The sequence below is a fragment of the Cherax quadricarinatus genome, chromosome 4 (genome assembly GCF_038502225.1).
Source record: "Cherax quadricarinatus isolate ZL_2023a chromosome 4, ASM3850222v1, whole genome shotgun sequence".
Taxonomy (NCBI): domain Eukaryota; kingdom Metazoa; phylum Arthropoda; class Malacostraca; order Decapoda; family Parastacidae; genus Cherax; species Cherax quadricarinatus.
Window position 1 is genome coordinate 16,346,611 of NC_091295.1, and position 15,816 is coordinate 16,362,426.

General features: G+C 41.3%; 1 protein-coding gene across 2 annotated transcripts in view; it reads right to left on the reverse strand.

Annotated features, from left to right (window-relative positions):
- LOC128684187 (ribosomal silencing factor RsfS-like protein, 312) overlaps positions 1-6,979 on the reverse strand; it is a 44,734-nt gene extending 37,755 nt beyond the window's left edge. The window contains exon 1 of one of the 2 annotated variants that reach the window (XM_053770339.2): positions 6,829-6,979. The gene's annotated coding sequence lies outside the window, so the exon portion shown is untranslated. Of the gene's footprint in view, positions 1-6,277; positions 6,420-6,828 lie in introns of those variants that run through there. The other variant, XM_053770338.2, reaches the window with a different exon arrangement.
- Between the last annotated feature and the right edge of the window lie 8,837 nt (positions 6,980-15,816).

Here is a 15,816-nt window from a genome sequence, read left to right on the forward strand (position 1 = left end):
AATGAACTTTTTTCTGCAAAATTTCTAATAACACTATCACAATCAATTTCTCTGGCATTGCTTGATTCAATACTCAGTCTTACTAAATCAACAAGTCAGGTTTGACACATAGTAGACCTTAAAACATTTTTGATATCTTTGAGAGTGCTAAAAGAACTTTCTGCTAAGACTACTGTAGCTGGAATTGTCAACAATATTCTCAAACTAACACAAACATTTGGAAATATTTCACAAAGTTTGTAGTCTGTTAATAAATTTAGCAATTCTAAAGGTTTCAGTTCAGGTTTTCCAAAATTTGTTTTATGTACTATAGGTCCTGCCTAGGTACACTTCATCTGAAGATGATTTTCAAAAATAATGCACAGGAGAGTATTCTAAATCTCTTGAAACTTGTCAAATAACCTGCTCAAGGATTAGACAATGCTGTATAGGGTTAATAACCCCCAGATAACCCAATAAAACCATGTTATTATATTGTCTGACTTATATTCAATGAGGTTCATTAATCTTCTCCCTGAGATTGTGACCCACTCCAGGCAGTTAACACCCAGATACATACTGCTAAGTGAACAGGGGCAGCGGGTAAAAGGTAACCAGCCCAACATTTCTACTTGGCCCGTTGCCTGGAAGGCAAAGCTCTTGCTTTATAGGTACAATGAGGGTGGAAACACTGGGCGTATTTCCTTACACCGGTTGTCCATGTTCACCCATCAATAAAATAGGTACCTGGATGTTAGTCAGCTGGTTGAGTCGCATCCTGGAACAAAACTGATATAATTTGTGGGAAATGCTCAGCATAACAAGGCTCTCTAGTAGTACAGTGGACCCTCTGTTATTGGCTGTTCATGTGATCGGCCAACTTGGTGATCGGCTGGTTTTCGGCTCCCGGTGATCAGCCGCTATTTCGGTGATCAGCCGTTTCAGACATGTCCGTATGACAGCTGGGGCCGTTTGTGCGTCAGTTTGGCTGTGTCTTTCGGTGCGTGAGGAAACTTCTCATACATCCAAACATTTTGCTTGTTTTCCATTGTTTTTTGTGGGTATTTTGCAGTGTAACTGTAAAATAAGTAACCATTGGTTACACCAATACATAAAGGTGGTGACCCTACAGATGTAAACAACTATAGGCCAATATCAAACTTACCATTGCTATCCAAAATCTTTGAGAAACTCGTGCATAGGAGACCGTATTCATTCATAACGGCACAAAACATACTCAACCCCTGCCAATTTGGATTCAGGAAAAATAAAAGTACTAATGATGCAATTGTAAAAATGCTAGATCTGCTTTACTCAGCATTGGAAAATAAGGAATATCCACTAGGAATTTTTATTGACCTAAGAAAAGCTTTTGACACAGTAGACCACAGCATCCTACTCCACAAACTTGACCACTATGGTATAAGAGGCCATGCGCTTGCATATTTCAAACCCTACCTTACTAATAGGTATCAGTATGTCACCATTAAAGACACAGCATCATCAACACGGCCACTTGATACTGGAGTTCCGCAGGGAAGTGTCCTTGGTCCCCTGCTCTTCCTCATTTACATCAATGATCTTCCAATCGTATCCCAACACCTGAAACCCATTCTCTTTGCTGACGACACGACTTATGTCATCTCTCACCCTAATCTTGCCACCCTCAACACCAGTGTTAATGAGCTGCTCAAAATATCAACTTGGATGACAGCCAATAAACCTACACTTAACACTGACAAAATCTACTATATTATGTTCGGTAGCAGAGCAGGTGCTGCGCAACTTAACATTAAGATTGACAGCACTCTAATTGCCAGACATAATGAGGGCAAATTTCTAGGCCTATACCTCGACAACAATCTGAATTTCAAGACCCATATCCAACACATATCAAAAAAAGTCTCCAAAACAGTTGGGATCCTCTCCAAGATACGATACTACATGCCGCAAAATGCCCTTCTCACACTATACCATTCACTCATTTATCCATACCTCACCTATGCTATTTGTGCTTGGGGATCAACTGCAGCAATACACCTAAAGCCAATAATAACTCAACAAAAAGCTGCAATAAGAATAATCATTAATTCCCATCCCTGGCAACACCCCCCCCCCCCTCTTCATAGGTCTAAACTTGCTCCCTGTTCAGAACATCCACACTTACTACTGTGCAATCTACATATACAGGACCTTAAATTCCAATATTAACCTTGACCTAAAATGTTTTCTTGATAGTTGTGACAGGATCCACAGGCATAACACCAGACACAAACATCTCTACGACATTCCCCGTGTCCGATTAAACCTTCACAAAAACTCAATGTATGTCAAAGGCCCTAAAATCTGGAACACTCTACCTGAAAACTCTAGAACAGCAAACACATTCATCACCTTCAAAACTACTGTTAGAAAACATCTTATCTCCCTGATACACCCCATCAACTAACTACATAAAAACCACCTGGTGGTCCACATTTACACTCACTCACCCATTTGACTATAAGCACAGAAATACGTATCCTAATCTTAAAATAATGATTCCAAACTAGTCATAAGTTTGCCTGTGATACTCCAATATAGAAACTATGTATTGTGCCAAAACAAAAGCATTTACATTGTTAAACTCACAAACTAGTATTTGTCACTTAGTATTTAGTCAACTTACTCCACAATTTGTTATAGTTTAGGGTTAAAAATTTATCTAAGTTTGCCCGAAATGCCTAGCCATGCTAAGTGTTCTAGTGGCCCCTCTGTAGTTATTATTTTACTACATGTAAACCTCACAATAACCAAAATCTGTAAACCCTGCATTGTAATCCTTATAGAGAATAAACTTTGATTTGATTTGATTTGAAGAAAGTTCCTAGAAAAACTCCTGTGGTAAAGAAAGTGAGAAACACCATGGAATTTAAGTGTGAAGTGGAGCAGGCATGCAGAGAGTGTAGCAGGCATGCAGGGAGTATAGCAGGCATGCAGGGAGTAGAGCAGGCATGCAGGGAGTGTAACAGGCATGCAAGGAGTGTAGCAGGCATGCAAGGAGTGTAGCAGCATGCAGGGAGTGTAACAGGCATGCAAGTAGTGTAACAGGCATGCAGGGAGTGTAGCAGTCATGCAGGGAGTGTAGCAGTCATGCAGGGAGTGTAGCAGTCATGCAGGAAGTGTAGCAGTCATGCAGGGAGTGTATCAGTCATGCAGGGAGTGTAGCAGTCATGCAGGGAGTGTAGCAGTCATGCAGGGAGTGTAGCAGTCATGCAGGGAGTGTAGCAGTCATGCAGGGAGTGTAGCAGGCATACAGGAAGTGTAGTAGGCATGCAGGGAGTGTAGCAGTCATGCAGGGAGTGTAGCAGTCATGCAGGGAGTGTAGCAGTCATGCAGGGAGTGTAGCAGTCATGCAGGAAGTGTAGCAGTCATGCAGGGAGTGTAGCAGTCATGCAGGGAGTGTAGCAGTCATTCAGGGAGTGTAGCAGTCATGCAGGGAGTGTAGCAGTCATGCAGGGAGTGTAGGAAGGATAAATCCAGTTTCATGAATCAAGAGCCCCTTACCATTATCAAGGCAAATTTTGTGTTGAAACTGCATACTGAATTTTATTAAGTTTCTAGATGTAGACTCAGGAATTTACTGCCATTCTTTTTTCTACGAGTGTTTCTGTATGTAATTTATTGGAAATAAGCCATTTTGTCTGACTTTACTGGGTTATCCTAGGTAATTTACACTATCATAATTGTACTTATGTGTACCTGTACCTATATAAAATTACTAATTATAGCAGGTGCATAAAATCATTACTGCAATATTTTTTTTGTCTGGCCGGCTGGCAGTAAGGACCCCAATGTCACTTTGACTTTATTGGGTTATCCTAGGTAACTAACATATACATGTACATGTATGTTACTAAGTAAAGCAGTTATAATCATCTAAAATTGTGCAATTACACTTATATAAACATATCTGTTGTTGTTCTTGGGGTTAATTATGGCCATCAAAGCAGCCTCACCACCCAGGAGTCTGGGTAAAAAATATTGTCCAAATCTGGTAAAAAAATGAGAAAGGAAACAAAGATTCCTCTGGAACAAGAGACAGGAAACATGAAATTACAAATTTAGATCAGTTGAAGCTCAGGTGTCAACCTGGGCAGTCTGGAGTCTGAAATCTGAAATACGAAGGGAGGCACTAGTCAATGAAATTGACTAGTGAAGGAATCCTACAGGAGACAAGAATCACAAGAAGAACTAAAAGCCATAAAGGAAACTGAAAGAAAAAAAAATACTTCTTCTCTTATGCCAAATCTAAGGAAAAAACAACATCCAGTATTGGGCCCCTGCTTAGGCGGGACGGGACATACACAGATGACAGCCAAGAAATGAGTGAGATACTAAAGTCCCAATATGACTCGGTGTTCAGCGAGCCACTGCCCAGACTAAGGGTCGATAATCCAAATGAATTATTTATCTGGTCATCTCAAAAATCTCGGTTATTATCCTAACTCCACAAGACTTTGAAGAGGCAATAAATGACAGGCCCATGCACTGTGCCCCAGGCCCAGACTCATGGAACTCTGTGTTCATCAAGAATTGCAAGAAGCCCCTATTACTTGCCTTCAGCATTTTATGGAGAGGGAGCGTGGACACGGGTCATCCCACACACACTAAAAACAACAGACATAGCCCCATTCCACAACGGTGGCAGTAGAGCAACTGCAAACAACTACAGACCGAAAGCGTTAACATACCATATCATAAAAATCTTTGAGAGGGTTCTAAGAAGCAAGATAGCCGACCACCTAGATATCCATCAATTACACAACCCAGGGCAACACAGGTTTAGAGCAGGTTGTTCCTGCCTGTTCCAGCAAAAGCTTTCAACAAATGTGACCATGGTGTAATAGCACACAAAATGCGTGATAAAGGAATAACAGGAAAAGCTGGAAGATGGATCTATAACTTCCTGACAAATAGAACACAAAGAGTAATAGTAAACAGAATAAACTCTGAGGCAGCCATGGTAAAAAGCTCTGTTCCACAAGGCACAGTACTCGCTCCCATTCTATTCCTCATCCTCATTTCTGACATAGACAGAGATGTAAGCCATAGCTCCGTGTCTTCCTTTGCGGATGACACCCGGATTACCATGGCAGTAACCTCCATCGAAGACACCGAAGACTTTAAGCAGACATCAACCAAATCTTTGAATGGGCCGCTCAAAACAATATGAAGTTCAACGAGGAGAAATTTCAACTACTAAGATATGGGAAACTTGAGGAATTAAAAATGTATCAAGGTATACGACAAATTCTAACCATACAATAGAGCGGAAAAGTAATATGAATGACCTGGGAGTGATAATGTCAGAGAATCTTGCCTTCAAAGACCACAACAATGTATCTACCTCATCTGCTAGGAAAATGATAGGATGGATAATGAGAACCTTCAAAACTAGGGATGCCAAGCCAATGATGATTCTTTTCAAATCGCTTGTGCTCTCTAGGCTGGAATACTGTTGTACACTAACGGCCCCCTTCAAGGCTGGCGACATTGCAGACCTGGAGAGTGTACAAAGAACTTTCACGGCACACATAAGTGTGATAAGGCACCTAAACTACTGGGAATGGTTGAATGTCCTTGATCTGTATTCCCTCAAACACAGGCGAGAGAGATACATGATAATATACACTTGGAAGGTCCTGGAGGGATTGGTACCAAACCTCCACACGAAAATCACTCCATATGAAAGCAAAAGACTCAGCAGGAGATGCAACATTCCCCCGTTGAAAAGCAGGGGCTCCACGAGTACACTGAGAGACAACACAATAAGTGTTCAGGGCCCAAGACTGTTCAGTTGCCTCCCAGCACACATAAGGGGGATTACCAGTAGACCCCTGGCTGTCTTCAAGAAGGCACTGGACAGACACCTAAAGTCAGTACCTGACCAACCGGGTTGTGGTTCGTACGTCAGCTTGCGTGCGGCCAGCAGTAACAGCCTGGTTGATCAGACCCTGATCCACCATGAAGCCTGGTCTCAGACCGGGCTGCGGGGGCGTTGACCCCCGAAACCCTCTCCAGGTAAACTAGAGGCTAAGTCCTTTAAGATTAAAAAAGATTAAAGATTTTATTTCTCTGCAAAGGTTACAATGTGAATTACAATTTTGATTTGTTAAGTACAAAAGAAAACTACTAACATGGTGGGTTATCCTATGTAATTTACACTTGTTACAACATAAGACAACTATAATTTATTACAGTTACACAAGTTTTAAGCAATAAAAAATTTTGTAATTGAAAACATTTGTAAATGTACCTAAATAAACTTAATCCACCAAAGGAAATGAGTCACTGTGTTGTTGTTGTTGTTGTTTGTTGGGTTTATGAGGGCCACTGACAGCTTACACTGTGTCCAGCCAGACTTCTTGATGGTACCAGGAATATTGTTGCCCAAGGCTGGACGATGAGAGAAAAGGAACAAAAGTTCCTTTGTAAATAAAGATAGAAACTTGAAGTTTCCAATTAAATCCGGTGGACGCCCTTGCCAACCTCTAGCAGAGAAGGACGCCTAGACTCCCACCTGAGTTCAGTAACCGGCTCCCCACCAACGACCGTTAAAGAATTTTCCGCAAAGCGAAAAAAAAAATGGAGGTGGCTACAGCAAGCCGATGTACAGGTGCCCCTCCTGTAGAGTGCCAGGCGGGCAAAATAGATAAGGACAAGCGTCCCAGAGAGAACGGTGGAAATTTGTCACTAATACACAGGCGAGAGAGAGACGTCCACACCTGACGAAGGCTGACGCAGAAGCCCGGCTGTCCTGGGTAATTTACACATGTGTTAAACTATGTGTTATAATTATTTACTTACTAACTCCGGCTGCTTCTTCTTCTTGAAGCTTATAGTGTCACAGACACGTTACACAGTATCGAGTTCGGCTTCCCGGTGTCCCAGGAACAAACCTCCAGCAAATTGCGAGGAACGTACCCTACTGAAGTCTCCCTTATTATCAACACACTAAAAAACAAGACAGGAGATTTAAATACCTTACCACCCTTTATATACAAAAAAGCGTCACAAGTACTATCACCAATCATTGCAACACTCTTTAACAAATCCATAGAATCCTCTTCCTTCCCTACAGTTCTCAAAATAGCAAGGGTCACCCCGATCCATAAAAGAGGAGACCAAACAGACTTGAATAACTATAGGCCAATATCCAACTTACACCCTCTCTCTAAAATCTTCGAATCTATTCCTACCTCATCTCCCGCAACATACTCAACCCCTGTCAGTTTGGGTTCAGGCCTAATAAAAACACTAATGATGCTATTATACACATGCTAGAACAAATATACACTGCACTAGAGAAAAAAGAAGTCCCATTGGAGATTACATTGATTTACGTAAAGCTTTTGATACAGTTGACCATGATTTGCTCCATATAAAATTGTCGCACTGTGGTATAAGAGGGCGCTCCCTCAACTACCTAAAGTCATACCTCAGCAACAGAAGCCAATACGTGTACACAACTGCACCAGTGTTTAACGGGAAGACAACATGGCAGAAAACCTGATCAACTAAATCTCCAAGGAAATGACAGGTCTGGAGGACTTTTTTCTTCAGTGCCAACCCCTCAAGGAAGGTTCCTTGATGTTGGTGAGGGGCTCTTGATTTAGGGAATTGGATCTGTGCTCCAGTTACCCGAATTAAGCCTGAATGCCTTCCACATCCCCCCCCCAGGCGCTGTATAATCCTCCGGGTTTAGCGCTTCCCCCTTGATTATAATAATAATAATAATCTTCAGTGCCAAACGAGGGAAAGAACTGAGCTGACCGGCATCCAAACAGCCGCTACTGCCAGACGTACAACTAACGAAGTGAAATTCTCATCTTTACTGACGTTCATCTGTTGACAGTAGCATCATATCTGCACCACCATCATATCACCTGTACCAGTGCTAACGAGAGGGAAACACAGGAGACATCGTCAAATCAACAGTACAAAACTCCAAGGTTATAGGTCGGATATCCCTCAGTGCCAGTCGTGAGAAAGAAGTGAATAGTTAAACAGTCAAGGTTAATGTTTTAGTAGCTGACCTATATTCAGCTGACCAGTGTACAGTGAGAGAATCATAGCAGAAAACGCCAAATATATCTATAAACTCAAGGAAAGTCAGGTTGTAGGTGGCGTTACTCCCCTCAGTGTTTTAAAAATGGCTGAGTCAGCAGAACAGGTCAGGCAGTCAACAACACCACACAACCCCCGATAAATGGAATTGAGGGGGATTTGGAAGGATAAAACCATGGATTAAACCTTTCTGATCTACCAGAATGGAAAGGAGTTAGAAGTTAATTGGGGAAGCCAGACTGTGAAGTGAGATGGGAAGGGGAGTGTGTAATAAGGGGTTAACTGTAAGGGTTTTGTGAAGTTAAGGGAAAAGTGAGCAGTGAAGAGGGTTTTGAAGAGGAAATTTTACTAGTAATTCAGTGGTGATTGCTAAAGCAGATACTAAGTGTACTAGAGACTGGAAAAGATAAATAAATATTATTGTATATGAGTAAAAGAGCGAAGAGTGAAAATGGCAGGCATTAGGGGGGTACAGGCTGCCATAATTATATTTATATTTCTTCTTCAATTCCATGAAGAAAGAAATCAGTCATGGGGGCTGGAAAAGGTGAATGGAGTAACAGCACCCTGGACAGTAAAAGTCCAACAGTTGCCATCCTACCAGAAAAGTAAATCTCACTATCGCCGCAAGGTATGGCAACACCGCATACCCAAACAAAAACAGTGGCACACAGCTCTTATTGTAGCGCTCTTAAGTGGTGATATCCAAATTAATCCAGAACCTCAAACTATTGTGCAGAGGCAAAACAGACAGATAAATGACGGTGATAATGACGGTCTAGTAGCTAGGAATGATAACCTTAACTCCATATGTAATGCATACATAGGTCAATGTGAGACAATACAGCCATTATTATCTCAAACACTACCAAACAGGTGCATACACTGTACTAAAGTACGCATGAAAAACAGAAAAGGCACCTTATGTAAAATGTGTAAGGGGTGGGTGCATGATGGATGGATGTACAATTATAGCAACGGTGCCAGAATTCATTTTGTGTGTAACAAATGCACTTTGGCACAGTGATGACATTGATTTACCTAATTTTAATACAAATGACCCATTGCCATATATTGATGATTATGATTGTTTTATGAAAACAGACCTTCACTTTATTCATGTCAATGCAAGGTCACTTCTTCCTAAATTGGCAGAGATTAGGATTCTAGCTAACAAAATTAGGGCGGCAGTTATAACCATCTCTGAATCTTGGTTGGATGATACGGTGACTGACGACGAGGTCAAAATAGATGGTTACAATATAAAACGCTTAGATAGGAACAGAAAGGGTGGTGGAGTATGTGCCTACATTAGCAATGACTTAGCTTACAACCCAAGACCTGATTTAAATAACAATAAACTGGAGATTCTATGGTTTGAAGTGCTGCTTCCTAAGACCAAACCCATCTTAGTAGGAACTAGTTACCGCCCTCCTACCCAGGACCAGTTCTTAGAAGACTTTTCCAGAGTCTTGTCCGGAGTTGAAAACAATTGCGAGACAATAATACTGGGCGACTTCAATATCTGTTTCAGCAGCAAAATAACGGGCTATGCAAAAGGTATAAGCAAATTCTAGGATTAAATAGTTACACTCAACTAATTAATACTCCAACCCGGATCACACAGTTCTCAGCCACCCTAATTGACCACATACTTTGCAACCGCTCTGAGAACATTAGTCAGTCAGGCGTCATTACCACAGGTCTTAGTGATCATTTCATCATTTACTGCACCAGGAAAATCACTAGGGATAGGATAGGCCTACACAGGACAATAAAAATGAGGTCAACTAGAAACTACAGTAAAGAAACACTGGTAAATAGGCTACACAATTGTGACTGGACAGAGATAACAAGTTGCACGGACGTAAACGATGCCTGGGAAAAATTCAAAACAATGTTCACTACCATCCTTTTTTTTTTATTTATTTATTTATTATAAATTTGTGCACACATACAGAGGTACAAAAAAATACAGATAAGAGCAGTATGCCAAAGCCACTTATACTATGCATAGCATTACGGGCTGGCTTAAAATTAACTTAAGATTAATTAAGCAATGATGAAGTCAGTGATAAAACATTAATGTAAACAGATTACTATAAAGCACAAGTGAGTATTACAAAGACAGGTCATATGAAGGATTCTGTTAGGTAGTGTATTTAAAAAATAATAAAGTTAGATTGGGTTTTAGGTTTAACATTTATGTGATATAATTGTGAGAAACATTTAAGATATACAATTTATAAGGTTCAGTTATTCAGTATTTATTTGGTTTTGGGTGAGTAAGTGATCTTTGAGTAGAGACTTGAATTTATAAACAGGAAGTGTTTCTTTTATATTTACAGGTAATGAATTCCAGATTTTAGGGCCTTTTATGTGCATAGAGTTTTTGCATAGTGTGAGATAATATTGCACCAGTTAAAGAGGTTAGGATTAAACGAAGAACTGAACCCTGGATGAATACTGAGATATTAGATAATATGAAATTCAGAGACCAGCTGCTAAAAAGATTTAAAGCAAACAGACAGGACATTGCAGCACTAAATGAATTCCAAAGGGTGAGGAACAGAGTACAGAGACTTATAAAAGGAGCAAAGGCAAAGCACTACTGCTCAAAAATTGAAGAGTATAAGCATAATCCCAGAAAGCTCTGGCAACAACTAAAACAGTTGGGGTATAGCCATAAGCCAGTAGATAGGTCTAACATAGTACTCACTATCGATAATGAGGTATGCCACGAAACCTCTAAGGTGGCAAATTGCTTTAATTCCTACTACACATCTGTTGCATCAACACTAGTAAGTAAACTACCAGCTGCATCAAATACCTTTAACACAGACTCTGATAAGTTTCAAACATACTATACCAATAAAGGGGTAACCCCAAACAGTTGTCAACTAGTAAGTGTATCTCATGACTTTATTCACAAAGAACTAAGCAGGTTAAACCCAACTAAGAGCACAGGCCCTGATAACATCCCGTCTAAGTTCCTAAAAGATGGTGCTTCTGAATTGTCAATCCCTATTGCTCACATAATAAATCTATCAATCACCACTAATACCGTACCGGAGGGGTTCAAAGAGGCCAGAGTTACTCCTATCTTCAAGAAAAATAATAGGTCTGATGTAAGCAACTATAGGCCTGTTAGTATACTCAGTATAATATCTAAAATTCTAGAGAGGGCGGTGTATTCTCAAGTAGTTAAGTACCTTAATGACAACAACATTCTCCATAGCTATCAATCGGGCTTTAGAAGATCCTACTCAACCGACACCTCCCTTATTAATCTGATGGATTACCTGAGAACTGAAATGTCAAAGGGGAACCTCATAGGTATGGTAACCTTAGACCTGCAAAAGGCCTTTGATACTGTCAACCACAATATATTATGTAATAAACTTCAAGCTATCGGTATAGGTTCTGTAGACTGGTTTAAGTCCTACCTTAGCAACAGGAGACAAATAGTCAAAATCAACAAAACAGAATCAGAACCCCTGCCGATAACATGTGACGTAAATGACTAAATAAATAAAAATAAATAAATAAATCTTATCTTAACGGTTTTTGGTGGGAAGCTGGTTACTGAACTCAGGTGGGGGTCCCACTCTGCTAGGGCTTGGCAAGGTGTTCCACCCGATCTAATTGGAAACTTCAAATTTCTATTTCTAATTACAAAGGAACTTCTGTTCCTTTTCTTTCTACTAAGTCTCATGTTGAAGATGCCTTCTTTACTTTCCGTCAGCGTCAATGTGCTCTCTTTGCGGCTCTACCACAAGATCTCTGTAACCTTCTCTCTACCATTTGACACTGCTCGCCTGAATTCACAAATTCATTCTTCTAAACTACAGAATAAACTTCAACGTCTCATCTTAGCTAGCCCTTGGTCTAAATTCTCCCTCACTGACTGTGTTACTAACTTGTCTGTCTCACTCTCTCAATATGAGCTTGAACTTCTTGGTTTTGGTCTTTCCTTTGTCACTTCACCTGCCCCTCGCGCTGGTATTGCCCTGATTAGTTCTTTTGATTCTTTTCGTCAGTCTCGCTCCCGTAATCTTCCCGACTTGTCCACTTTTCGTGGCGCTCTCATTCCTGCTCTTGTTAGTCTGTTTTCTATGAATCACCACCTTCCGCGCCGTTACCAACTTGCACTTTCTTCTCTTAAGTCTAACACTAACATTGTCATACTATCTTCTGACTAGGAATTTTTATTGACCTAAGAAAAGCTTTTGACACAGTAGACCACGGCATCCTACTCCACAAACTTGACCATTACGGTATAAGAGGCCATGCGCTTGCTTATTTCAAATCTTACCTTACTAATAGGTATCAGTATGTCACCATTAAAGACACAGCATCAACAACACGGCCACTTGATACTGGAGTTCCGCAGGGAAGTGTCCTTGGTCCCCTGCTCTTTCTCATATACATCAATGATCTTCCAAACGTATCCCAACACCTGAAACCCATTCTCTTTGCTGACGACACGACTTACGTCATCTCTCACCCTAATCTTGCCACCCTCAACACCATTGTTAACGAGGAGCTGATCAAAATATCGACTTGGATGACAGCCAATAAACTTATGCTTAACACTGACAAAACCTACTATATATTATGTTTGGTAGCAGAGCAGGAGATGCACAAATTAACATTAAGATCGACAACACTCTAATTAGCAGACATAATGAGGGCAAATTCCTAGGCCTATACCTTGACAACAACCTGAATTTCAGCACCCATATCCAACGCATAACCAAAAAAGTATTCAAAACGGTTGGGATCCTCTCCAAGATACGATACTACGTGCCGCACTCCACTCCACAAAGGGGGCAGTAAAGCAACAGCAAAGAACTACAGACCAATAGCACTAACATCCCATATCATAAAAATCTTTGAAAGGGTCCTAAGAAGCAAGATCACCACCCATCTAGAAACCCATCAGTTACACAACCCAGGGCAACATGGGTTTAGAACAGGTCGCTCCTGTTTGTCTCAACTACTGGATCACTACGACAAGGTCCTAAATGCACTAGAAGACAAAAAGAATGCAGATGTAATATATACAGACTTTGCAAAAGCCTTCGATAAGTGTGACCATGGCGTAATAGCGCACAAAATGTGCGCTAAAGGAATAACAGGAAAAGTCGGTCGATGGATCTATAATTTCCTCACTAACAGAACACAGAGAGTAGTCGTCAACAGAGTAAAGTCCGAGGCAGCTACGGTGAAAAGCTCTGTTCCACAAGGCACAGTACTAGCTCCCATCTTGTTCCTCATCCTCATATCCGACATAGACAAGGATGTCAGCCACAGCACCGTGTCTTCCTTTGCAGATGACACCCGAATCTGCATGACAGTGTCTTCCATTGCAGACACTGCAAGGCTCCAGGCGGACATCAACCAAATCTTTCAGTGGGCTGCAGAAAACAATATGAAGTTCAACGATGAGAAATTTCAATTACTCAGATATGGTAAACATGAGGAAATTAAATCTTCATCAGAGTACAAAACAAATTCTGGCCACAAAATAGAGCGAAACACCAACGTCAAAGACCTGGGAGTGATTATGTCGGAGGATCTCACCTTCAAGGACCATAACATTGTATCAATCGCATCTGCTAGAAAAATGACAGGATGGATAATGAGAACCTTCAAAACTAGGGAGGCCAAGCCCATGATGACACTCTTCAGGTCACTTGTTCTATCTAGGCTGGAATATTGCTGCACACTAACAGCACCTTTCAAGGCAGGTGAAATTGCCGACCTAGAAAATGTACAGAGAACTTTCACGGCGCGCATAACGGAGATAAAACACCTCAATTACTGGGAGCGCTTGAGGTTTCTAAACCTGTATTCCCTGGAACGCAGGAGGGAGAGATACATGATTATATACACCTGGAAAATCCTAGAGGGACTAGTACCGAACTTGCACACGAAAATCACTCACTACGAAAGCAAAAGACTTGGCAGACGATGCACCATCCCCCCAATGAAAAGCAGGGGTGTCACTAGCACGTTAAGAGACCATACAATAAGTGTCAGGGGCCCGAGACTGTTCAACTGCCTCCCAGCACACATAAGGGGGATTACCAACAGACCCCTGGCAGTCTTCAAGCTGGCACTGGACAAGCACCTAAAGTCAGTTCCTGATCAGCCGGGCTGTGGCTCGTACGTTGGTTTGCGTGCAGCCAGCAGCAACAGCCTGGTTGATCAGGCGCTGATCCACCAGGAGGCCTGGTAACAGACCGGGCCGCGGGGGCGTTGACCCCCGAAACTCTCTCCAGGTAAACTCTCCAGGCCGCAAAATGCCCTTCTCACACTATATCACTCACTTATTTATCCATACCTCACCTATGCTATTTGTGCTTGGGGATCAACTGCAGCAACACACCTAAAGCCAATAATAACCCAACAAAAAGCCGCAGTAAGAATAATCATTAATTCCCATCCATGGCAACACACCCTTCACTCTTCATAGATCTAAACTTACTCCCTGTTCAGTACATCCACACTTACTACTGTGCAATCTACATCTACAGGACCTTAAACTCCAATATCAACCTTGACCTAAAACGCTTTCTTGATAGTTGTGACAGAACCCACAGGCATAACACCAGACACAAACATCTCTACGACATTCCCCGTGTCCAACTAAACCTTTACAAAAATTCAATGTATGTCAAAGGCCTTAAAATCTGGAACACCCTACCTGAGAACTCTAGAACTGCAGACACATTCATCACCTTCAAAACTACCATTAGAAAACATCTTATCTCCCTGATACACCCGTCAACTAACTGCAGGAATACCACCTGGTGGTTCACACACTCACTCACCCATTTGACCATAAACAGAAATATTAATCTCAATCTTAAAATAATGAATCCTGTGATACTCCAATACTGAAACTATGTACTGTGCCAAAACAAAAGCATTCACATTGCTAAACTCACAAACTAGTATTTAGTCACTTAGCCATAATACCAACTTACCTCATAATTTGTAATATTTTAAAATTAAGAATTAAACTAAGTCTGCCCGAGATGCCTAGCCATGCTAGGTGTTCTAGTGGTACACTCTGTAATCATTATTTTACTACATGTAAACCACACAATAACCAAATTTTGTAAACTCAGCATTGTAATCCTTATAGAGAATAAACTTTGAATTTGAATTTGAATTTGAATTTGAAAGGTAATTCGGTAGTTATCCTTGATCGCGAGGATTCCCACCATAAAGCTGATGTCTTGCTCTCTGACTCACGTACCTACACTCCTCTCGTTTCCAACCCTCTTGATCACATCAAGAGAACTTTCAACAAGAAACTAAGGACTCTCTCCGACCTCTGTCCTCCTGACTTTGACCTTGTTCAACGTTTTCGTGTCTATCTGCCCCTCTCTGCCCTATTTCTATGGCCTTCCCAAAACTCATAAACCCGATATTCCTCTACGTCCTATCACATTCTCTAGAGGTTCTGTCTCTTATTCTCTTGCTTCTTGGTTGGCCAAAAACCTCACTCCATTTCTTGGTACCTTTTCTCCTGCCCACCTCCGTCACTCTCAAGACTTCACTGAACTGGTTTGCTCTCTCCCGACCTGTAAGATGCTGAGTCTTGACGTTGAGTCCCTCTTCACCAATGTCCCTCTTGATGATGTCCTTGATTTTCTTAGAGAGAAGGCCAATGAAGGGTTTCTTCACGTCCCTATACCTACTGATGTCTTTCTT